General features: G+C 49.3%; 1 protein-coding gene across 3 annotated transcripts in view; it reads right to left on the bottom strand.

Moving 5' to 3' along the window:
* CDK19 (cyclin dependent kinase 19) overlaps positions 1-25,692 on the bottom strand; it is a 1,513,666-nt gene that overhangs the window by 523,634 nt on the left and 964,340 nt on the right. The gene's annotated exons all lie outside the window — the stretch shown is intronic.

Raw genomic sequence — 25,692 nt, 5'->3', positions numbered from 1 at the left:
GACAGGATTAGATCATGCCTTACTATGGTGTTCAATTGGCTCAGTAGGAACCAACTGAAATGTAATTCTGAGAAATCGGAAATCATCTTCTTTGGCACTCCGTCCGTGGAGGATTGGGGGCATGGTGGCCTGAGGAGATGTCTCTCTCAGCTCAAACCACGGTAAAAAATCTGGGCATCTATATTGATAGCACTCTCTCAATAAGATCTCAAGTCCAGTCCGTAGTGGGCATCTGCTATGGCCTGCTACGTATGTTGAGGATATTTCTTCCTCTTCTCTAACTGGACACCAGAAAAATCATGGTCCAGGCTCTGGTTACTTCTAGACTGGACTATGCCAACATGCTGTACTTGGGCCTTCGCAGTTATCTCCTCCAACGCCTCCAAGTGGTCCAATATGCTGTGGAAAGACTGGTACTTAGGCTCAAGCCCAGGGCTGACATAACCCCCCACCTTAAGGCATTACACTGGCTCCCTATGAGTAAAAGGATAAAATGTAAGGCCCTGGCACTGTTGTTTAAAGTCCTTCATGGAAGGGGCGCCGGTTATTTCAGGACAAGCGTTAGCCACTACTTGCCAGCCAGAACTCTGAGGTCAACCTCCATGGGCCTGGCCTGTGACCCCAGAATCCGCCTAGCCCGGTCTGGGGGAAGAACTTTTAGGCTGTTTGGAGCTCAAGCTTGGAACCGACTCCCAGCTTCTCTCTGATCTACGGCTGACTTGGCGTTTTTGAGAAACTTCTTAAAACTTGGTTTTTCCAGGTCTAGGGGTGGGTGTCTGGTCTGTTAGTCTGAGGCTGTTATTGCCGGAACACTCTTGCTGAGTAGCTGTGCGCTCTACAAATATGCATCATTCATTCATGTTGAGTGACAGAATTTTGCCTGTTTAAGTCTGCTTGTGCAGCAAAGGAGTCCTTTTATAACCACAACCACAATGGGCTGCACAACAGCCCCCCAGAGACCTGGGTACAAGCAGAGGTAGCATGGCCCGTTCCATGGCAGGCAACGTAACATGAAGTAAACTTAACCAAAGTGGGCATTTACAGTGTTAGCTGATGGAGCACCATGCTAGGCGTTATCTGGTGCCGAGAACCACGTGGCTGGTACTGTTGACATTCTTATACATCATGGTGGCTTCCGTGGTATGGCATTTGCCCTCTTGTGTATTATGTCAGGACGGCACTGTGCTCTCTATTTTTCATCTGCCTCCTCACTTATGAAAGAAAAACGAGCAATAACCAGACAGTAGTAGCAAAATGCCATAGGCCCTAGTGCAAGCAAGGAAGATGCCCCACTTGACTACTGTTAGCAAAGTTAGCTACAGAAATTGTCAGGGGTCAAAGGACCACTGAAGGTTCTGGACACTGGTGCCACTGCGCCGGCTGCACCATTGGTAGCTACGCCCCTGTATCCAGACTGGTGTGAATGTGACACTACCATGCACACTTCTGACACTATCATCAACTGCCAGACTTTTGGGGGCATCATTATGTTGGTCTCCACAACACAAAGAATGGCGTGCGGGAATGCTTGGTTGTGCCTGTGTGCCAGAATGACAGCGCACCTTCTTTTCATCGCCAACCCTACTCACATAAGCAATACCACCAGTGCGACATTCGTGACCCACATCCTCCCACGATCAGTCGCCTCCCACAATTCAAGATCTGACGCCGAAATGTCCATGATCTAACTAAAAACATGATACACAATGCCTCTCCTGTTCAGACGATGCATACTATTGCAATGCCATGCACCAGTCATAAGGACCGACAATCAACTGCAGTTTGCAAATATCATCTGCCAACACGAACATTCATCACTCCCGTCAGTTTTCATAGAGCTTCTGCGACTGTTCTATGACGGTGTGTGTGTATACTCTGTTCATACATGTATGTTCTCTGTTCTTTGTTCATACTTGTGTACAATCTGCATGAATGTGTATGTTTGTTTGCATTCTGCCTGCTCTGTTCATTTCCAGTAACGTGTAGTTTTTTACACTTTAGTAGTACCGTCTGTGTACCTAAGTGCTCTGCTTTCCATGTATGCCCTTGAAATAATTCCCTGGGTTTATTTTGTCTCCTGTGTGTGCTGTCCATGTACACATGTGCATCCACTCAAGGGAGTAGCCAGAAAATTAAAATACACCCCACCTGAATCTTACCAAGCTCAACCTTCCCAAGAATAGTTCTGTTAACCATTCATCCTTCTTCTATCAATATATAGTCTATATTTCGATTTGTTTCAATCATAAAAGACAATGTACATCTATAAGAAATAATTTAAAATGATCATTATACAAATAATCAGCGACCGTCAAGACTTCAATCCATTAAAACCACATATAATGGTCACCAGTTATTAAAACATGATTACAATACGTCCTCAACAAGATAATACACATGATAAAAAGATTTGATTGGATGTTAAAAAAGGTAAAAACAGGAAATAAATAAGAAACACGTACTAATTATCTGGTACAAAACTGCTAAGCCCATAATTCTACAGGAAGCAGACAAGTAGTAATGACCTGGAGGCACTTGCCGGCCAATACAAGGAGTAGAGCTTCGACACCGGGACATAATCATACAACCACCTGAGGAGGGGGTCATAGGATTAGTGGCCAGTCATGTTGTTAGCTCGGATAGCAATGGGTTCCTCAGTGTTGGTCTTTAGGATCCTTAGTGCCACCATAGCACATCTTGTGCCCCGATTCATACATATCGGTTTAAGCCATTTACTCCTGGGTAACTTATAGGCTGGGCATAGAAGCAAGATATGTGCAAGTGATTCAGTTTGGGCTGGACAGAAGGGGCATTTATCATCCGTCGGGGCTGCCTTCTACTGGTGAGAGCCTTTATTGGAAGCGAGCCCACCCTAAACTGATGGTATAACTTCTTGTCGTTTGGTCTGGTGATAAGATCCCAATAGGATTCAAGCATGGACTCGTCTTTGCGATCCAAAAATTCTCTCACCATAGTGGGCCTCGCGACAGATGTAAGACGCTTGGGTTTGACCATGTTTCAATAAACTGCCTTGAGGTCCTTACATCCATCTTTCACCCTTCCATCTATCCATACACCCATCTGTCCATCCATCAATTCATTCATCCATATACACATCCAAATGTCCATCCATCCATTTACATATGCTTACTTCCACTCTTCCTTCCACATCTTTCAAACCTGTCCATTCTTCCATCTAATAACACTTTCACCTCCCCCTCCCATCTGACTTCCTGTTCTGGCCTAGCCCAGGAAGTCCAGTACCCTATCAGCTAGACTGCTCACCTCAGAAGTCTCAATAGCCTTTGCTTAGCATCTCCACACCAGCCCCATAGACACTTCATTTATTAGGTGGTGAAGACTGAAAGGAGGTAGAAAGTCTACACACACTTGGAAAGGCAAACAAAGCAAAGAGCCATGAAAAAACGGACGGGAGTAAATAAATATTAATTTAAATTAAAAACATACAAACACACACACAGCAGTGAAAGAAAGACAAAAGGAAAACAGAGAGGGAAAACGGATGCAGTGGCACAGAGATTCCCCCACTGTAGCAGCTTAAGCAGGACTGCCACAGGGTTGGTGAACTGGGGGCCAGATGTACAGCCATGACCATTTGCGACTCGCAAATTGAGCTTGAGTCCCAATTTGTGAGTCGCAAAATGCCATGTACAACGGTGTCTGAGACACTGTATGCGATTCCCAATGGGGTCGCAAAATGCATGCCTCATCAATATTCATGAGGCACCCGAAATTTGCGACCCCATTGGGAATGGCTGGCCCTCCCAGGGATGATGGCCTGCTGGGCTCAGCAGACCTCCATGTCTGGGACTGCTTTTAAATAAAGCAGTTTTTTTTAATGCAGCCCGTTTTCCTTAAAGGAAAACGGGATGCATTGAAAAAAAATGAACGTTTTCGTTTCATTTTTTAAGGGCAGGTAGTGGTCCCTGGGACCACTGCTTGCCCCTAAAAAATATTTTCCTCTGCATTTGCAAAGGGGAAGGGGGGCCCTGGGTACCCATTCCCATTTGCGAGTGGATTACCACCCTCTTGAAGAGGTCGGTAAATTGCGAGAGTTCTGCGATCGCAAAAAACATTCATACATGGGGTAGAGAGTCGCTATTAGAAGTGACGCCATTGCAATTCTCCTTCCTAATAGCTATGAAAAATGTCCTAGTAATTATGACGGAAAGATTCAATTCAATTCTATTAAGGACGTGGAGGCGTGGATTATGCTGTACTTCTTTTATTCCTACAGCCAGCATCTTTCAACTCTAACATTTGAACAAAAAATCTAGCACTCCCATGGTGCTTTAGGCAGTCTATAACATCCACCAATCAGCGCACTCCATCATTCCCAAAGGCGTGTGCTCCCTGTCCCAACTCCTCTTTCGAGTCTGTGGCCAGAACCAACTTGTATCCCATTATTCGTTTTTGGCTCCATCAGATCCTGAAAGAAAGAACCAGAAGACCCATGACTCTGTTCTCCTTGGCCAGGACCTCAAGACGGCATCACAACAAACAAGCATAATCAGGGATGAACCAAAAGCATGCATTAGCCTTAGCCTTAGGCAAGCCAGTAAACAAGAGGAAACATACTTATACCATACGAGGCCTCGCGCACCATAGGCTCAGAAAAATAGTCCCACCTGAGGGCGGGAACAAGGAGGTCACTAGAGCCCTGGTAAAGAAGAATACTCGCCTCCATGTCCTTAATAGAAATGAAACTTTCCGTCATAATTACTAGGACATTCAGCAAGAAGGAACGGCGCCTCTCTATGAAGAGGGCGCAGTTGGCATTCCCCAGGAAGACTATAGCTCTCTGTACCCAATTGGAGATCTGGTACGGTGACAACGAGGACCCTGACGCTTGAGGTGTTGTGAAGGAGAGACACTCACCTGTCGAGGCCACCGGCTGACCTCGGCCTCTGCCTCCCCGGCCTCTGTAGTCAGGGCAGGACTGGAAGAATTCCTGGTGACCTGTCTCTTTGGTCTTTTTGCCGCCTCTGTGGGGGCTTTGCGTGTAAAATTTGCCGGCTGATCGCCCTCTGCCAAGGCCGGCGCTGACAAAAACACGTGGGTTGAAAACATTCTTTATTGAGGTCTGCGCCTTGTCGAGGGAGGTAAACATTGAGACAAACTTCGTCAACTCCTTTATGAAGGGATCCCCAAACAGGCCACCCTGGGCTACTGTGCCCGCCTCTGAGGATGCTAAGTCCCTGAGTTTGGGGTCCACCTTCAGCAACAAGGAACGGCGCCTCTCCATGGAAAGGGCGCAGTTGGCGTTCCCCAGGAAGACTATAGCTCTCTGTACCCAATTGGAGATCTGGTCCGGTGATAACAAGGACCCTGACGCCTTAGCCTCCTCCGCTAGCTCCAATATCTTGGTAAGAGGGCCGGTCATGTCAAGGAGTTTACCCTGGCAGTTTTTCCAGGATCGATTAATACCCTTCTTTGGGTCTCTAACATATTTCTGAAGAAAGGTTGCCATCTTCGGGTCGACCTCCGGTGTCGTGGCGACTTTGCCCGGTAGAGCTGGGCGAGGGCACTCCACCCTAAGGTAGGCTCTAACCTCTTTCTCCAGAGGTTTGCGGAGACGACCTGCCACAAACGCTGACACCTTTGGGGAGGGCATCCAGGCTCAGGACCAGGGATGCACCAAGTCTTCCGGGACCAACATATCAGAAGGCACTTCAGAGTGGGAAGGGGGTTACAAAGGGGGAATGTTAGCTTTCCAGTGAGTAGACGGACCTGCTTCGTCCAGGGACTTCCCCGCTGAGTCGTCGTCGTCCTCAAGCGTAAAGTGGAACTCTTCTGGGACGTCAGCGGAGAATTCCTGCTCCAGATGTGGAGTTTTTGCCAGGAACGCTGTTTTCAAGCGCTCAAACGCACCCGGTTCGGATGTATTGGGTAGTTTGCACTTTTCCGCGCGTTGGGCCTGTTCCGCCTGAATGGCATCCATATATTTCATGATGCGGCGTTCAAAGGGGCCCATTACTGCCTCAACTGCCCGGGATATCGATGTATCCACCGCATCGCAGAACTCATCATCCAGCGGGATGACCTGGAGGGTTTCGTCTTCGGCATAATCCACCTCCATAGTAATAAAATGGGCGACTTTTTGACGCAGAGTTTGCGTTTATTTCAGCAGGCAGGCCAAGGATGGCACAAGTTTGAGAAGCGCGGGACGCTAAATTTTGGTGCCGCCAGGTGGCTGCCAAGAGATTTAGGGGGGCAACTCACCCTACATTCAACGTGTGTCAATGAGGTCTGGGCCCGCCTCCACCACAGCAAGCAAGCGGCCGTTCTGGAAAGTTATGCTCGCCTCATGGCAATTAGGGTGACCCGATCGGGTGTTCAGCTGTGGACTTAAAGTAAAATTCTGACCTGCGAAGCAGGTGTCAGGGTTCCTCAGACCTTGGCAGGCTACAGGAGGCGCGTCGGAAGACAAGACTCGAGGGAGCAATTAAACTCACTGATCCCCGCCCCTCAGGGAGCGGCACGGATCAGCGAGTTCTCACCCACGCCCCCCCAGCGAGCCGACGCGCACTGCACCTGAAACTGGGACCGCGACGTTGCTCTCGCAGCCCCACTGAAATGAACAATTAGATGAAACACAGAGTCGAAACGCTATGGCGATAACCCGCTAAGAATCTAAAATCACTGCGGGAGAGGTAGAGAGACGCCCTCAGTGAATCTCCTCACCGCCTATTGTGCCGGTATGAACACCGCACAAACAGGAAAAAAACGGTGTACAATCACGGTAACAACAACAGTGCAATAAACATCGGTTATAAGCAAAGGGGTATCATGTACAATATATTTCAGACAAAAACCATGAGAGAAAAAGGGAATGCTACTTAACTCTGCTGGCAGCAGGAAAGAAAGAGGAGTTGGGATAGGAAGCACACGCCTTTGGGGATGATGGAGTGCGCTGATTGGTGGACGTAATGGACTGCCTAAAGCACCATGGGAGTGCTAGTATTTATCCATAAGGAATAATGGACTACTGTTTTTATGTTTTTCTATTCCTTTGATAACCAATGTTTAATTACTTTTTAATTCTGAAGTATTTATGTTTTATCATCTTGCCTGTACATATTTTATTGCACTTTTATGGTCATCGACCGAAATAAAGTTATCAAAGTGAAGCTAGTTTTTTTGTTCAAATGTTAAATTTGAAAGCTGCTTGCTATAGGAATAAAGGAAGTACAGCATAATCCTCGCCTCCGGTCCTGACATAGAAATGTACATGGCACTATTAGTTTTTGCATAAACGTACGGGTCGCTAACCCATTTGCGCATGCAATTTAGGGTCGTACATCTGGCCCTGGGTCCCACTAAAACATTAATTAGTTATTTCGCAGGTAACTTGTGTCTGCAGACAAAATGCTCATAAATAACACAGTTAGTGTATGCCAAATCAGAAAGGTGTGGGTCATGGGCTGACATGCGCATTTAAGGAAATAGAGAGGGAGAAATTATCAAAATAGGAGAGAACAGAGAATAACAAATAGAAAAGTGAGCATGAGAAAAAAAGATTTAAAACAAGTAAGCATGAGATAACAATGGCTAGATAAAACAAGCATTTGCAACGCAATAGGTCTCGCAGTACTGAAAGTTTGATTCATTGGCATTGCAAATGATAATGTTTGTTATTTATTTATTTTTGTTTGCAAATGTCCCACCAGCTGCATAAGTAATAAAATAAAATCCACCAAGCAACAAACGGGTGCAGTATTACAGGCTGGTACTAGGTGTCCCTGTGGAGTTGTAAAGATACCACTATTAGCCATATAAGGTACTACACATTTACTTATGCTACTGCTGAGATATATATATATTTTTTTGTTTTTTAGGTAAGACTTTATTTGCATTTGCCAGATCTGCATTATTCGTACACCATTACAGAAGGAAGCAATTTGTAAACAGTCACAGTGTCATAGTATAACACAGCTATTCAGCCGACAACCTTCCGGTCCGGCAGCAAACGCTTGTCATATTGCATCAGGCAGTCAGAATACATCAGTAGCTGGTACGTCGTCTTACTTTTTTTAACTATATAAAACAAACAACTCAAACTTTAGACTCCTGCCAAAAAGGATAGTCATAAATAGTCAGTCCGTTCATCCCTAATGTCGCAAGCTAGGCCCAGGTTCCTACGGTGTCAACATACCCCCTCCCCAGTCACGCTCAATTGGTATCTAAGACCCCCAATCCCCTTAATCCCCTGGCCAACCGCCCCCTTCCCATGGGCCTAATCTTCCAGCTCTTCGTCATCGTCCGAGCTGTCGCCCTCATCCTCTGAAAGTGGTTCGCACAGGTCCCCCCAGTATTTATTCCATGCCATCCAAAGTGCATTCCATTTGCGCGGGTTAGCCCTCATTCTGTACACAGCACGTTCAATCAGCATCAGTCTGTCCATAGTTCTACACCATAAAGCTAGCGTAGGTGTGTCCGCTACTCCCCACCTCTGCGCGATGTCGCGCTTGGCCACCATAGTTCCAATCGTAACCCATTGTTGTTTCTTACGTGACAGGTCCGTCCCCTCCCATATGTGTAGAAGACACAGACGAGGGTCCGGGGCTAGTGATGTGTCAAGGGCCTGGGAAATGGTGCGCATGATTTGCTGCCAGTAAGTCGAGATGTTCGGACACTCCCAGAGCGTGTGTAGCAATGTTCCTTCCTTCCCACACCCTCTAAGGCAATATGGGGTCTCCGCCCTGTGCATTTTGTGTAATGCAGTCCTGGTGTAGTAGACCCTATGTAGTATTTTGAGCTGTATTAATCTGAATCGGGCTGATACACCCGCCTCCCGTGGTGACGCTAGGGCGGTGTTCCAGTCAGTCTCATCCAGGGAGCCTAGCTCAGATTCCCACCTCTCCTTCAGTTGCTGCAAGGGATCTGGCAAATTGTTCAGTAACTTACGATATGTGAGTGATGTGGCGCGTGCTTGCATAAAGTCTGTGAGAAGTCTGTCCTCCAGAGGTGAGGACTCCGGGACTGTAGATCCCGGCTCAATGACCGCCATGAGTGCATGCCGTATTTGTATATATCTGTAAGTCTCAGTGGGGCTCAATGCATACTGTTGTTGCAGGTGTTGAAAAGGGATCATGCCAGCAGAAGTCCACAGGTCTCCCACCGTCGAGATGCCAATAATGACCCACTGGGTAAAGCCCTTACTGGATCTGAGGCAGCCAAGTTGTTTAGTGTCCCACAGTGGAGTGAGTTTGGTTATGACTCCCTTCCATTTAAGCCGTGCCAGTGCCCTGTGCCATATGGCGACTGTGTGTTTGGTCGGACCGAGTAGTTTCTTCGTGAGGCTTGGTGTATATAGCGGGGCCAGCAAGCTGTGTGTTCCCAATTGTGTTCTGTCTGAGAAGTACGCCGGGTCATCCTGTGGGGCATGTAGCCAGTGATTAATAACTTTGAGTTGAGACGCCCAGTAGTAGAGCTCCACATTTGGCAAGGCTATCCCCCCATCGTACCACCCACGGTTAAGCTTAACGTGCGCTATTCTGGGCGGACTTTCTCCCCATAGCAACTCGGTCACCATTGCCGTCACTTTTCGGAAATATGATGGTGGAATCAGGACCGGGGTGTTTTCCAGCACATACAGGAGGCGCGGCAGCGCCATCATTTTGAACAGCGCCGCGCGCCCCAGCAGTGTGAGGGGTAAGGTCTTCCAGTATCGTACATTCGCCCGCAGACGGGTAAGGGGAGGTGTTAAGTTTAGGTCGTAGAACGCATCCGCATCACTAGTGACCTGGATGCCCAAGTATTTAAACGAGGCACGGGCTATAACCAGAGGGCAGCTGCTAGGGAGGAGCGGCGCCGGACCCTTCAGTACATAAACCACTGATTTCGTCCAGTTGATCATGTATCCGGAATGCAGTCCGTGCGCATCACAGATCGCCAACAAATTCGGAATGCCCACCTCCGGTTGAGACAGATAAACCAGCATGTCGTCAGCATACAGGGATATCCTGTCCTCCCAAGTGTCTCCCCACGTCAGCCCTTTTAGTAGTGGAGTAGTCCTAATGACTGTGGCCAACGGTTCCAGCACCAGGGCGAACAGTAAGGGGGACAGTGGACACCCTTGACGCGTCCCCCTGGCCAGGGGGATCGCCCGAGAGATGTGGCCATTGGCCGCCACGTGCGCCACCGGCTCTGTGTACAGCAGTCTGATCCAGGAGATAAATTTGGGGCCAAAGCCCATACGAGCCAGAACCGCGAATAAGTATTGCCATTCCACCATATCAAAAGCCATTCTGGCATCTAACGATAGAATGGCCGCCGGTTCCAACAGCAAGTGGGCTCGTGCCAGCACCCCATGTACACGCCGGAGGTTGAGTGCCGTGCTTCTGTGCGGCATGAAGCCCGATTGATCCGGGTGGATCAGACCTTGTAAGTGCGGGGTCAGCCTGTTTGCAATTAGCTTCGCCAGAATTTTGGCTTCCACATTGAGCAGTGAGATTGGGCGGTATGACGCGCAGTCCGTGGGCGATTTACCCGGTTTTGGGATAGTTACTATGGTCGCTATCCGTTGATCCCGGGGCAGAATCCCCGTTTCCCGACACTCCTCAAACATGGCCAGCAGTGGCGAGCACAGGGTGCCCGACACCGCCTGGAACCACTCAACTGGAATGCCGTTTGGGCCAAGTGCCTTACCCGTACATAATGCACCAATCGCCGTTCAGAGCTCATCCTCCGATAGGTCTGCCTCCAGTTCAGTCATTGCCTCCGACGGTAGAGTGGTGACCGGTATGTTTTGCAGCGTTGCTGTCGCCGCCTCAGTTGTAACCGCTTCGAGTGGGGTGTAGACCGACTGATAGTGGTCAGCCAGGATCTCAACAATCTCGGAGGGACGAGTATGGTACGTCCCTTCCGGACCCTTCAATTGTAGAATATGTCTGCTCCCTACACTTTTTTTATCAAGCCAAGCCAGTAGCTTGTTGGCTTTGTCTCCTACATCATAGATTCTTTGCGCAGTCGATGCAATGTTTTCTACTGTCCGTCTCCTGAGGAGATCATCATGTAGCTGTTGGCTGAGGTGGAGTGAGTGACGTGTATCTTCCGATGGGTGCGCCATATGGGCCTCGTTAGCTCGCTCCAGTTGTAGCTCCAGAGCTAGCAGTTCGGATTTTTGCTCGCGTTTGTGTCGCGTTATTGCTGCAATCGCCTGTCCCCTAAACACTGTTTTGTATGCTTCCCATAAGGTCGTGGGGGAGGGCACTGAGCCTGAGTTTTCCGCGAAATAGAGCTTGGTGGCTTTCTTCAAGTCTTTACGGATGTGGGGAATCTTGAGATAACTGGGGTAGACGGGGTACACTCTCCTACGAGATATCGCTGCACAGGACATGGACATAGTCAAGGGGGAGTGATCTGATATACCTCGGGGTCGTATCCGCACATCATGCACCGTAAGCCGGCCGCCCGCCATTGTAAGGAAATAATCAATACGGGATAGGCAGTCGTGTGTGGCAGAGTAATAAGAGTACTGTCGGTCCTCGGGGTGTAGGCGTCGCCATATGTCTACCAGCCCTTGTGCCTCAACAAACTCACTGAATCTGGACAGGCCAGGTGTCTGCGCCCGGGTCGGGAATCTATCATATATACCATGGGCCAGCGCGTTGAAATCACCCCCCACCACTAGGTCTCCATCGGGGAGTTCCAGGAGGAACTTTCCCAGGTCCGGAAGTGCCGTTGCATGCAATGCCGGTGGAATATACACAGACACCACATTGACGGAGACTCCCTCCCATTGTCCACAGGCTGCTGCAAAGCGACCATAACCATCAATCTTAGTAGTCTGTAGAATAAATCGAGATGTTTTCTTCAGTAAGATGCCAGTCCCACGGGACCCCGTAGTAAAGTCCGAGTGTGTGATCATACGGTATCCCCGTCTATCTAGTGCCTTGCTAGCTGCACCCACTAGATGTGTCTCCTGAAGGAGGATCAGGTCGCAGCGGAGCTGTCTAATATTTTGAAGAACCAGCCCTCTCTTCACTTTATCCCCCAGACCTCTGACATTCCACGACATGATCTGTAGCGGTGGCACAGGCCCCGCTCCGGGATCATCGATCACGTTACTGGAGTGTGACAGTCCCGCCATTGTAAGTTTGTAGATGTGAATTCCTGACCCGTAGGGCTTGATAGTGTCGCATCCTGTGTGTACCCAATCCCAGGGCGCCCCTCATGTGTAAGCAGTGGTCGGCCTAGCTTCTGCGAGGCAGTACCAGGCCAGTCGGTGTGTGTAGCCAGGCATATTACGACTAATATGGATGTCAGAGTAATCAGCAGAGTCAAACAATACAAACCAATAATTCGTAACAACCCTCCCCTACCCACAACTCCCCCCCTCCCTGCTTCCCTGCCACACGGACTCAGAACTGCCCACCGCCCCAATTTAGCAGAGTGCTTAAACCCACCCAAGTAAAGGTACAAAGTTACTTGCTCGTTGGGGGTGAGGAATACTCCAAAGTCAGCGACCCCTCATACCCTCTGCAGAGGCCCTCAGCCCAGGGGCCATGGCAGCCCAGGCAACAGCCTTTCTTTCAAAGGAGTCTCGTATCTGCCGTGTCACTAAGAATCGACCTCCAGTTCAGCATCAGTATTGTCTCTGAGCGGCGAGCTTCGTCCGGCCGCCAGGTCGTCCTCTCGAACTGCGCTATGATCCACCAGAGGCTGATCCCTGGTACTTCGCCCCCGATGTCGGGGTTGGGAGGCCGGTCGCCAGCCGTCCAACCAGTCCCGGGCAATCTCCGGATTATCGAAGAACCATGTCCTGTTTTCTGCTACCACACGCAGTCTAGCCGGGAATATCATGGGATATTGGATCTCTCTCCTCCTGAGCTCCTTTTTTATGTCTACAAACGTCTTTCTCCTCCTTGCCACCTCCGCTGTGTAGTCCGGGAAGAATGCCACGGTGGAGTTCTGAATCTTCACGGGTGGAGACACCCGCGCCGCTTGCAAGATGGCATCCCTATCCCGGAAGTTGAATAGTCTCGCCCGGATTGGTCTAGGGGACGCCCCCGGTTTAGGCTGACCACCTGCTACTCTGTGCGCCCTTTCGACCGAGAAGAACGCCGACAGTCCCTTTGGTTGGAGTTGCGATTTGATGAGTCCCTCCACAAAGAGGTCAGTCGCCCTAGTACCTTCCGACTCCGGAACTCCAAGAATTCGGATGTTGTTCCGCCTGGAGCGTCCTTCCTGGTCATCCAACTTCTCCTTCAGCATTTTGTTCTCAGCCGTGACCGCCTCCATCGCCGTTTGGAGCTCCCAGACATCTTCCACCAGTGATTTTGTGACCAGCTCCAGAGATCCCACTTTTTCGGCCATTTTGTGGAGGTCCGCTCGAATGAGGGTAATTTCAGTTGAAATAGAACCCACCGTAGTCTGTACCTGCGTGAGTACTCGCATCACGTCATCCAGGGTCGCCTTTTTCGGCCCCGCATTGTCCGTCGACCTCGTGGAGGTGTGTCGCCCGTCCGCCAGAGGGGAGGCTTGCTTGTCACTGGTGTATCGTTCGATACGCGTCTGGGTCGTGCCGCCCTTGGCGCCTTTGCCTGCCATAATGTCCGCCGCACAGCACCTCAGGCCAGCCGGATGGAGGGGTCGGGAGAGAAGAGGTCACCCCCGGGCACGGGTCCGCCCGCAATGCAGTCAGGGCACTTAGCCGGATGCAGGTGGGGACCACGTCTCGGTCAGCAGCGGAGATGCAGCCACTTTACACTTGTCCTGTCAGGCGTTCCGCCCCTTCTGACCGTTCCGCGCCGTGCACGCGCCACAGGGCCCCCACCGTGACACAGCGCAGGGTCGCACTGGCAAGTATCACAGGCAGCGCCTCATATCACTGGGCCCCAGGCACCGCAGTGGGCCCCCGCCACACGGACGGGGCGGCCAGGCACAGGTCCAACTTTCGCGCCCGAGCGGCGCAAACTTAGTGACCAGCGTCGCTTCGCGGCTTAATGCGTGCGGATGGCGGAGGGGGGGGGGGGGAAGCTCCGCAGGCTTTCTGCAGCCCCCTTGGATCTCGTCCAGTCCGGCGGCTGACACAGATGGCTCCTCAGCGTTTCGTCACAGGCAGCACCGCACGGCGTCTCAGCCCCCCGCTGTCCCTTCGTCCCCTCAGCAGCGCAGAATCTCCTGTGCGGTATACTTCCACAGCTGGCACCGACAAGGAGGTCCGTCGAGTCCTTCACGGTGGTCCCCTCCAGCCCCGGCCACTTCCGGTCCACTGCCGCCGGGTCGAACTCACTTGCGGTCGGCTTCACTGTCCACCGGGTTCCCCGGATTCAGGCCTGCACTCCGGGCTCACCGACACTCGGCCGAAACTCCGCTTCCCGGCACCTGATTTTCTTCCGGTTTCCTGCCGCCTGCAGCGCCCGGCCCCGGGCCGTTGGTACCTCCGTCTGAGGTTCAGTTCAGTCGCGGATCAATGCACGGATAGTTGGAGAGGCCGCTTCGTGATCGGAGCTAGTCCTCTAGGCAGCTGCCATGTTCGGCCGCTAGCCACGCCCCTACTGCTGGGATATTTGTTTAACAAAAGAAAAACCTAACAAACATTATTATTTGCAACGCCAATAGCTCAACCTTTCAGTCATGCAAGACCTACTGAATTGCAAAGGCATTGTAAATGTGCAAGACTACCTACTATGCATGCAGCACTTTGTTTGTAATTGTATTTATGTAGAGCTTACTACCCATGATGAGGCATTGAAGCGCAAGGAGCATGCTTTATATATAGGTCAACCAAATTTCCCCTGCCTTTGTGTTTGTTTGCTAGAAATGTGAAATAACATAAGAACTCAATGCTCGGGGACAGGCAAGCAGCGTCGTGAGCAAAACAGCAGTAGCCTCAGAGGGGTGGTGGGGGCCTGGAGCAGTGTTGTGGGAGGGGTGAGGGGAGGCATGGGGAGATCAAGGGACTAAGCAAAAGAAGCACAGGAAATGCAAGCAAATGAAGCAACGAAAGTTTCACTGCACAAGTAAACAGAACACTTAAGGAGCAAAGAAGCAGCCCAACCAAAAAAAGAGTTCTAAGTATAAATTACCTAAACAATAAGAAAACATGTTAAAGGGTCAGTACTCCTGGGAGGATACAACATTCCAAAAGGAGGGACTACTAAGTGTATTCACCAATCAAAATCCAGCATTTCTAAAGAACAGCATTGAAAACAATGAAAAAGATGGGCGTTTTTTCAAGCCCATATCCTAGATAAAGCATGTTGCAAATAGACAGCACAAGCGCTGCCTTGGTGAGATTTAAAAAGCTAAAAAGGAGAGAAAGATCAGGAGTACCATGCTTTACATGAAAGCTTAAGAGAGGTCTGAGAAACCCCTACCCAGCCAAAGCATGGGACATGTTAGTCTCAGAATTTGGTGACAAGGAGGAAGGTAGGGACTGACTATAACAACACACTTATCAGAGCAGAGCATGTTTTGGAACTTTCGAAACTTCAGGGGACTGGTAATATTGTGCTAAATATGAAACAAACTGATGAAGGAGAGCCCTAACTGTCAGCTACATATATGAAGAACCATTTGCAATGCCAATAGGTCGCACATTTGTGAGAGTTAGAGCTACTGGCATTGTAAATTACAAAGTCTTTTACCTATGTGTTTTGGTTTGGAGTTGAGTGGATGTACATGGTGTGGAGTGTAATTATGTGAGTTGGATTGAAATTGTTAGTTGTGGAATTGTGTGGTTTGGAGTGGATTTATGTAGTGGAATTATTTGGTATGGTGGACTGATAGGGATGAGAGCTGCACAGAATAGACAAACAGGAAGACAGAGAGGGATAGGTAGTTTATGCATGACATGGTGAATGAACTCCAGACAGAGGAGCAGAAAGAGTGTATGAGAATGAGAGAAAGAAGGGGAGAGAGGGCGACAGATGCATAAAGAGGGAGCTCCTCTGTACGGAGAAGACACCCCAAGAAGAGGAGCAATACGAAAGAGAGAGGGAATGGTTGCTATTCCCAAAGAATCACTATTAACCTCAGTAAGACAGGTATTCACAGAGGCAATAACCACCCAGCAGCTGACTGCGAGGCACCGAGGATGGGCACCTCACCAAGAGAGATAAGACAGACTGGCAAAAAAATATGGTAAGGGGTAGAAAAATAAGAATAGGCAAGAATAGGATAAGGAAAGGCATGGAGAAGAAAATAGATGGCACGCGTGAGTAGAAGTCAGAGACAAAAATAAACAAGGCCTCACACTGGAAGGCTCGTGAGGCATGCCATGAGTTTTTGTTAGGAGGTTTTGGTCAAAGTTATAGTTTAGTGTGACCAAAGGTGTTGTATTCAGAGATGTACCACAGCATTTCAACAAAGCTTCAGTGCTCCTGCGTTCACTACAGGCATTAGCTGCTGCTGAGCACAAATAGGAGGAGCCCAGCATGCTGGTCTCTCCCAAGCAGCAACAGAAAGGGGCATTTTCTGGAGAAGGGGTGGGTTTCATCTGTGACGAAAGAGATGACTTACAAGAAGGAGTTGGCAAGAGACTGACGCAACATACAGCAAACTGAGCTTGCGCACAAAGCAGCGACTATTAAAAACAAGAGTAGTAAGCACTTTATATATACAATTACACATTCTCCTGACATCAAAGTTTGTGGTAAATCATTTATGATATACTGGCCCTATTACTACCAGGCATTAATCAAAGTCCTTTATCTGTGTTGGCATGTTTAGTCTATGTCACTGGTGTCCGGCCATTAACAAGTCATTAAAGCCCCTAATTGACTATCATACACAGTCTAAGGTAAAATATACTTTCTCTATCAGTTATTAATGTCCTTTAAAAATGTTTGCATTTGCAATGAATGGCATGGGTGACCTTCCATATGGCCATGCCCTTTACAATGCCAGCCACACATGGCCAGATGTATCAAGCTAAATTACGATCGCAAACAGTGAAATTCTGATTGCAAAATCGTAGAGGGCAATGTAGGAAAGAAAAAATCCATTAGCAAAATAGGAAATCACTAAAATAGAGTCCAATCTTTTTGCGATTTCTTATTTTGCAAATATGAACTTACCCAGTCCCAAATTGGGACTCGCTCATTGCAAATTTGCAAATAAGAATTTGCAAAGAAATGTATGAAAAATCGCAAATAGCGATTTAATTGAAAATCGCTATTTGCGACTCGCAAATTACCACCAACTCAAAGCAGATGGTAACCAGGTGCACACTATTTAAACAGGCCCAGAATGCCTCACAAACTTTCACAATGGCAGCCCTGTATGTCATAGCGAGGAGGATTCGGATACAAGCAGCAGCACAGAGAAGGAGGAGGTGACAGGAACGCATATACAGAGTCCGCATTACCCTGTTCCAGCAGACAGAAGAAGAAATACATGATAAGTACAGACTAGACTCAGCTACTAAACTAGACCTGATAGATGACCTGCATCCAATACTGGAGCATCAGACATGCAGGACCCAAGCCATTCCAACACATGTGCAGGTCCTGTGTTCACTGCACCTACTTGCATCAGGGAGTTACCAGGGGTTGTTGATAGCTGTAGCTTGAGGGGTCTCCCAAAGTTGCCTATCACGCTTTTTTAATTCTTTCCTAGATGCCATGCTTCAAAGAATGCACCATAACATCAGGTTTCCCACAACGCAACTGGAACGGCAGAAGACTAAAATGGATTTTTACCAGATGGCACAATTCCCACATGTCATTGGGTGCATTGATGGGAAACATGTTGCAATATGTCCCCCCTCATCTAATGAGTATGTGTATCGAAACAAGAAATCATTTAATTCCATAAATGCTCAGGTTATTTGTAAAACCTCACACATCATCGCTTGTATTGTTGCCAAATTTCCAGGTAGTACGCATGACTCTTACACCTTCAGTCATAGTGGAATCTATACACGTCTGACTGGGGAGAATTTGGAGAAGGATACCTGATAGGTAAATGCATGTCACTCACTCTGCGGGACACCTTGGATGTGTTGAAATTGGCCTGTGATTAATGTATTTTTCCTTTCTCATGTAGGTGACAGCGCATATGCAGTGCGTTAATTTATACTCACCCCATATCTCAACACAACTAACCCAAATGAAAAGAGATACAATGCTGCCCATAAATCGACGCACAATGTGGTGGAGTGGACATTTGGATTGTCGAAGAGTAGGTTCCGCTGCCTACACAAAAGTGAAGGTGCAAGGCAGTACCGCCCAGAGATATGCTGTAAAATCATTGCTACCTGTGCCATGCTACACAACGTGGCTACAAAAAACGGAATCCCATTGGACATCACAGATTCTGACTCAGAGGATGATGACGACCCACAGCCACCTCGTAGAGCAGCAGGTGGTGTAGGTGCCGCAGATGGGAGACACAGATGTGATAAGATCACACGCAACTATTTCTAAGTGAGTAAATAAAGCAAATAATGACTGTTGCAGAACTGTGTTTTATTGACCTTGACATCAGGTAATATGTGTGCACACAACGTCACAATCTTGAGTTGCACATCATGGCATATTCACACTCCATGCACATTTACAACCCTTTTACTGTTCTTTCATGGGTTACCTTACCCATTTGCATGTCTCTGCCACAGCATTAACTATTTTTTGCGCCCACGCGCAGCACTGCTACGGTCAGTGTTCACACTGGCCTACCTTGATGAGGGTTCTGCCGCTGTCCCTTGCCTTGCACTCCGCCATCTGGGCTCAGTGACAGGTGGAGTGATGCAGCTGCGGCTTGAGACCTCCTCACTGTCCCCAACACCCAGTGCACCTGTAGCAGCTATGTTTGCTGTCTGCAGCTGGTCGACAGGATTGGTGACCTGCACCAATCCCCTTGCAACATCCTGGCTGCAGTAGGCCATTTCCACCTGCATGGAGATGGTGCGTCTGCTTAGGACAGCTATGGCATTGCAAAGACGGTTGACCAACTTTGTGAACCCATCCATGCTAGTAAACAGGCGTTGCTTTTCATGGCGCCTTGAGCCATGTTCTCTCTGCATGGTGGTGCCTAGCTGCTGTATTGCTACAGTCATGTCCTTCATGCTCTCTGTATTTGCCCTCCGACCCTCTGCAACTGTGTTGTTCAGATCACGTATGCCATCCTTGATATTCCTTATGTTATGATACAGGGACACTGGCTGCCGTTACATTGATCTCATGCTTCTTATTTTCAGCTTCTGCACCTTGACCATGGTGCCCTCAAGACCAGAGAAGACGGTGGATTCCTCCCCCTGCTCAACAACATGTTGTGACCTTGCTCTGTGTCTGAGGCTACTGGTGTTGCTATGCTGCACAAGAGACTGATGAATTGGACACTGTGCTAGCTCTTCGGGAATGGACTGTGGATCTTCCTTGATCTCTTCCACTGCTCCCTCCATCCCCTGTAGTGGTGCCACAGTGTACCTGCTTGGTCTTGGTGCAGGGTTGTTTTCTGTGCTTGTGTGAGACTCTTCCTCCCCTGCATGTTGTTGTTGCTCAGGTGCCTCATCTATCTAGTTTCTTCTGCCTGTGGCGCAGGATCTCCTATGAATACAAGATAACCATTTACTGTGTGTCCTTCTTTCAGTTTTTTCTGTATTAAATGTATATGATTTAGTATTCCCACAAACTGTGTTTAGCTTGCTTATTGACTGGTGTGACTACACAGCGGATATGTTTCTCTGTGCCACTGCTTTGCTATCTAATGTTTGGACTGCATCTCCCATGATGCATTGCTGGGTGTTAATAAAATGTGGACTGCAGCACCTCTCTTACTGGCTCATTGGGTCATTTTGGATTGTGGAGCTAGGAGGGTGATGGCTAAGGGGAACATTTGCATGCATCTTACCTTGTCTGGTGAGTTCTCAACATCTCCTATGCCAATTATGCTTTCTGGCTGGAGGGTGGACTCCACCATGTCCTCAGGGGCGTGTTATCGCTGGCTCTGTGGATGGTCCTCCACCTGTTTTTTTGCATCCTGAAGCCTTTTAGTAACCTTCTCTTTAGCCCTGGAGCGCAAGTCGTACCAGTGCTTACTTAGGTTTTCAGTGGAGTGCTGTGTGACCCCAATTGCATTAACTTTGGCTTGTATTTCCAGCCAGATCTTCCTGTTCTTCGATTCTGGCATGTGCAAGAGACTTTTTCCTGAAGAGTTGCTCATGGCTCTTCACCATTTCCTCTATGAGGACCTCCAATTCTTTTTCACTAAATGTATGTTTTCTTTTCCTTGCTGCAGGCTCCTTTCCCTTCTCTTGTGTCTCCGTTCTGTCAGCTTGTGCCTGTTTTAGCACTCCTGATGATCTCCTGAAGGTGTGCTCCTGCTCTCAGGCACTCTGAAATAGCATGGGCAGGAACACGTCCTGCTTGTGATGTCATCAAACTGCACCTGAATAGCAGATTCGCTAAATTACGATTTTTTTAATTTGCGAAACTCGCAAATACCAAATTTGTAATTGCAATTTGGTATTTGGATTTGCGATTTTTAAGGAATCGCAAAATATTAGCGATTTTTTCTGACATAGCGATTTGCGATTCTCAAATAGCGATTCGGTAAAAATCGCTATTTGTGAATCGCAAATTTGGTTTTTCATACATCTGGCCCAAAATCTCAATGGCACAGATGTGCTTATACTGCCAGTCATTTGATGCCCTCACACTGCTTTTGTACCGCTTTGGCCGCCATAAGTGTGGCAGGGTATGCTCAGACGTGAGTCCCTTGCTCACTTTGCCACTGGATTCAAGCAAGCCGGGCTGAAGACGGCTGTAATGCCAGAAACCAGTCCCCGGAAGCTTGTTTCCGGTCCAGCGAAGGCATGGCTTGGCAGTTCGGGCTGGACTGTTCCCATGAGGCACAGGGTCAGACTGATTTGCATATGGCCATGTCTGAACTGGGGTGGCAGAGTGGGCTAAAGAACGGTGATGGATTAAACCCAGATCTTTTGACTGGGTGTGAGTGTTTGATTGTTTCAGATGCTCCGTCCATCACCACCCCCTTTTGTACCACTTTGGCCGCCATAAGTGTGGCAGGGTATGCTCAGACGTGAGTCCCTTGCTCACTTTGCCACTGGATTCAAGCAAGCCAGGCTGAAGACGGCTGTAATGCCAGAAACCGGTCCGCGGAAGCTTGTTTCCAGTCCAGGGAAGGCATGGCTTGGCAGTTCGGGCTGAACTGTTCCCATGAGGCACAGGGTCAGACTGATTTGCATATGGCCATGTCTGAACTGGGGTGGCAGAGTGGGCTAAAGAACGGTGATGGATTAAACCCAGATCTTTTGACTGGGTGTGAGTGTTTGATTGGTTCAGATGCTCCGTCCATCACCACCCCCTTTTGTACCGCTTTGGCCGCCATAAGTGTGGCAGGGTATGCTCAGACGTGAGTCTCTTGCTCACTTTGCCACTGGATTCAAGCAAGCCGGGCTGAAGACGACTGTAATGCCAGAAACCGGTCCCCGGAAGCTTGTTTCCGCTCCAGGGAAGGCATGGCTTGGCAGTTCGGGCTGGACTGTTCCCATGAGGCACAGGGTCAGACTGATTTGCATATGGCCATGTCTGAACTGGGGTGGCAGAGTGGGCTAAAGAACGGTGATGGATCAAACCCAGATCTTTTGACTGGGTGTGAGTGTTTGATTGGTTCAGATGCTCCATCCATCACCACCCCCTTTTGTACCACTCACACTGCTCGGCACATGGCAGCTAAGCTGCAAGGTGTCCATTACTTACCACTGACAGTGATGCCCTTATAACTCCTGGAGATACAGTTTACACCTCTCTGGCCCATACCTGGCACAGTTCAGTAATACTCATTGAGTACGGAGTCCAATTACGGTGACTACACATGAAATAAGGCGCCCTGTTCTGGATGTGATGTCTGCAGTTTTGTGTCTAGTTATGATGAGCACACATGGAGTACGTAGTCGAGCTCTGGTGAGCACACGTGGAGGATGGAGCTTAGTTGTGGTGAACACATTTGGATTATGTCCAGTTGTGGTGAGCACAAATGATATAAGGAGCACAGCTGTGGTGTGAACGTATGAATTACGGAACCTAGTTCTGTTACATGCACCTGAGTGCAAAAATGCCCAGTTTTGGGCATCACTTTTGCAGTCGTGTCCAGGTCCGCTGAACGCACATGGTGTTAGAAATGGGATCCCCGGCTGGCCAGGGCTTGCGCCAAAGTCAGTCAGAGACCACCACTTCCACATCAGGGCAAGGGAGTTACACGCCAAGATAACCCCTGCTCACCCCCTTGGTAACGTAGCACGAGCAGTAAGGCTAAATTCGGAGACAATGTGAGTTGAGTGTTTGCGCACGCACCCCCAGCAACAACACCGAAGGCCCACCACAAAGGAAACTCCACACAAGGTTATATATAAAAATAGCCTTTGTATTACACCAAAACACATTAGATAAAAACACACACTTTACAATGTGCCAAGAGGCACGGGCAGAATTTACAGGGGATATGTACAAGACAGGGCCACCTGGACCACTGTCAGGAATCAGCACTTTTAGAAGTAACACTTTTAGAACATAGCACAAAGAATGTAAAATCACTGTAGCACACAACCAGTAACTACTGGTAAATGTTAAGTACCACCTACGAAACCCTAACCACCTTAGGAAAATATCACGCAGGGAACTAGGACCTCACTAGCACCACCTGCACTAGGAGAAAAACAAACCACCTAAGTATCACAATACCTGTAGGGGTATAAGCACATAACACATGATGCATAACATACATTCAGCGGTGTAAGGAAGGAAAACACATGATGCCTAATAACATTCAGAGGTGTAGGAAATAACAATTGCGCAGAAATCACATTAGTCACCACCTGTGACTGTCCCTAGGCCAACTGGCCTTGTTGGGGCTAGGACGCCCTGAGTCCCAGTGTCAGGGGCCTAAACGTGGCAGCTACCCACAAAGTGCTGGGCAGCTGTGAAGCAATGATGGTGGGGACAACGTTAGAGCCTCTCAGGCTCTGCACAAAGCACTTGTGTCCCCCAAGAGCCTCGTGGCTCTAACCAAACAGAATGGCCCTCCTGAGCCTCTCAGGGCTCGTAACTAAATATGAGCTGTGAGCCTCTATGGGCTCTTAAACAACAATGGGGCACCGTGAGCCTCTCGGGACTCGAAGAACAAATGGCACCCAAAAGCCTCTCAGGGCTTGCAAACAATGATGTCCCCTCGAGCCTCGCCGGCTCGTAAATACGAAGGGCGCGCTGAGCCTCTCGGGGCTCCAGATGCACGCTGCAACCGGGAGCCTCTGGGGACATAACACAAGGGCGCCCCCGTGACGTTGGAGTCCCGCTCTGGGGGACTCAAAAAGAACCAACTGCCCCCGGAGCCTCAACAGGCTCTACACACTGGAGGGGAGGGGCGGGCACCGGCAATGTGCCCCGACGCCCTCCTCCCCGTCACTGCACTTCAGGCCCCACTCACTGGTCTCCGTGCTGCGGCGGCTTCTCTGTGCGGCGGCGGCTCTGCTGGGGCCGCGAGCGGTGCTCCTCTCTCCTGGGCGGCGCTTCGGGGCTCTCCCTCGGTCCCGGGAGCCCCGTGAAGGCAGGCGCCGCTCTTCCTCTTCCCCGGATTTCTTCTTTGCCGGGCAGGAGTGCGGGGTGGCCTCCCGTCCGCTTCCTGCCTGGCCTGCTGTACTTCCGGGTTGCTGGGGGCCTCGCGCTCGGCAGGGTCACTTCCGGGTCGTCCCAGGCAGCGCGGCGGCCCGGAGGGGGGAAAGTGGCTCACTAAAGAAACCTGGGATGGGCTCTCAGATGAATTTAAATATAAAGCGAAGTGCCCTGAGCGGCACAAATGCGAGGTGGGCACTCGCTAGGGGGCACAAATACAGCGCTCCCTGGCTCTAGCAATATAAAGCGCTCCCAAGCGCTGAGGGGCAAGAAAAAGCACTCTCAAGCGCTACAGGCAATCAAAAGCGTTCCCAGGCGCTTTAGAGGAAAATAAAGCAAACTAGAGCTCCAGCAAAAGGTCCCTCAGCAGAGCAAGGTAGGGGGGGGGGCAAGGCTGGGCCAGGGGCCAGCTCACTGGGCCCTCCAAGCAGGAAGGCAGTCCCAAGTGGCGGTTCCTCCTGGCGCCAGCAGCAGCAGCCCCCCTCAAGTAGGATCCAGCAAGAGAACCAATTGTAAGGGGACACAGCCCCTTTTTATACTGTAAATTCCTTTGTCTGAGGTGCAGGCTGGGGGAGAAACCAGTCGCAGATGCTTTTGGAGCACCCTTGATGTGCTCAACCACCCTTTCTATTCACTAGGGAGGCTAGGGTCATTAGACGCACCACAGGGGGCGGAGCCAGCATTGTGTGGGGAAAGCCCAGCCCTATTCAGGAACCAGGTGCACTCCTCCCCAGCCATCAGCATGCTAATCTCTCCACTCACCACTGGGCAGACCCATCCAGACTTCCTGGAGCCAGGCTTGCCAGCCAGCTCCAGCCGATCACACTCCAGCACCCTCACTACACACGCACACCCATGTCTAGAAGTGGCACTTCCATACTAGACACACACACGCCGCACACATCATTTTGCAGCATTCAATCACACGAGTCCGCACATATCAGACTCAAGCCTGTACACCCCACGCATCAGGAACTACCAGGGACACATACATTCCCATGCATTCCTATGGGAGGGCAGGCCTATCTCACCACATGCACTCAAAGTGCGCACGCACTTTCCACTGGGACACAGTGAAAGTGCGCAGAACCCAAAAATCACCATCACCAGGTCACCATTAAAAGCAAAAAGTTTAGGGGTGAACCTGCCAGAAGGGTCAAGTCCAACACATGGAGTAAGGAATCCAATTCTTTATGTTACATCTGCAGTCTTGTGCCTATTTGTATCAAGTGCATGTGGAGTACAGAGTCCAGTTGTGATGTGCACACACGGACGGAGTAAGATGTCTTTTTGTTGACACAGCATATGAAGTCTTGTGTCCATATCTAGTGAGCACAGATAGGCTATGGACTCTAGTTCTGCTGAGCACACATTAAGTATGGAGCACAGCTATGGTGAGTACACATGGATTACATGATCCAGGTCCGGTGAGTACATGAGTATGAAGTCCAGTTCTGGATGTCACACCATGTAGTCGTGTCAACTTATGGCGAGAACATAAGGAGTACATAGGGCAGTTTTGGTGAGCACACGTGGAGTAAGGAGCACAGCTGTGGTGCGCACACATGGATTATGGGGCCTAGTTCTGCTACGTATACATAGAGTACAAAGACCAGTAATGTATGTCACATCTGCAGTCTTGTGTCCAATTCTAGCGAGCACAAAGAGTAAGTAGTCCAGTTCTGCTGAGCACACATGGAGTATAGAGTCCAGTTCTGCTGAGCACACATGGAGTATGGAGTCCAGGTGTGCCGAGCACACATGGAGCATGGAGTCCAGTTCTTCTGAGCACACATGGAGTATAGAGTCCAGTTCTGCTGAGCACACATGGAGGCCAGTTCTGGTAAGAACACATGGAGTATAGAGTCTAATCCTGAATGTGACATCTGCAGTCTTGTGCCCATGTCCGGTGAGCACATGTGAAGAATGGACTAGTGTGATCAGGCATCTGAGTTTTCCTGGCAGCTTACTGTACATTTTCAGGTTTTAGAGAGAGAATACAATGTGAAACTTCACGTAATCCCCTATAGAATTCTGCAGCACAAGTCAAGGAGTCATTTGAGTGAATTAGATGTCGTTACCACACAAA

The sequence above is a fragment of the Lissotriton helveticus genome, chromosome 6 (genome assembly GCF_964261635.1).
Source record: "Lissotriton helveticus chromosome 6, aLisHel1.1, whole genome shotgun sequence".
Classification (NCBI taxonomy): Eukaryota; Metazoa; Chordata; class Amphibia; order Caudata; family Salamandridae; genus Lissotriton; species Lissotriton helveticus.
The sequence above is the reverse complement of the archived record's forward strand: the minus strand, read 5'-3'. Positions and strand labels throughout refer to the sequence as shown.